Here is a 495-nt window from a genome sequence, read left to right on the forward strand (position 1 = left end):
CACCGGCCTCCCGCAAACGGCAGTGGACCGAAGCCGGGGTCCTGCCCGCGGGTGCAAAAACCCGGCGGGCGCGCTCGCCCCTCCCACTTCGCCCAACGGCTCCCGCCACTGCAGGCCCCGCCCTACCGCTTAAGTCCCTCCTCCTCGCTCGTCCGTTTAGCCTACCCAGTTCCAGAGTCCAGGCCTCTCAGCGACCACAGCGCTAGGCCTGCCCCCGTCCTTGGGTCGCGAGCGCCGAAGTCATCGAACGCAGCCAATGGATGGTGCGGTGGCGGCACCGCGGGAGGTTCGATTGACCGGGCCTGGCGGGACCTGGGAGTCCTGGCGGCTGTTAACGCGCGCTTTGGGAAGAGGAAGGTTGAGGGGGAGTGATTGGGATTGAGCAGCCTTGCCGCTCTTTCCAGCCTCGCCTGGGATTACCCTCCCAAGGCCGGGTCTTCTACTTGTCCTGACTGGACCCCTGCTCGGCCTCCCTCAGTCCGGCATCCGCACTCC

Source organism: Phocoena phocoena, chromosome 1 (assembly GCF_963924675.1).
Source record: "Phocoena phocoena chromosome 1, mPhoPho1.1, whole genome shotgun sequence".
Lineage (NCBI taxonomy): Eukaryota > Metazoa > Chordata > Mammalia > Artiodactyla > Phocoenidae > Phocoena > Phocoena phocoena.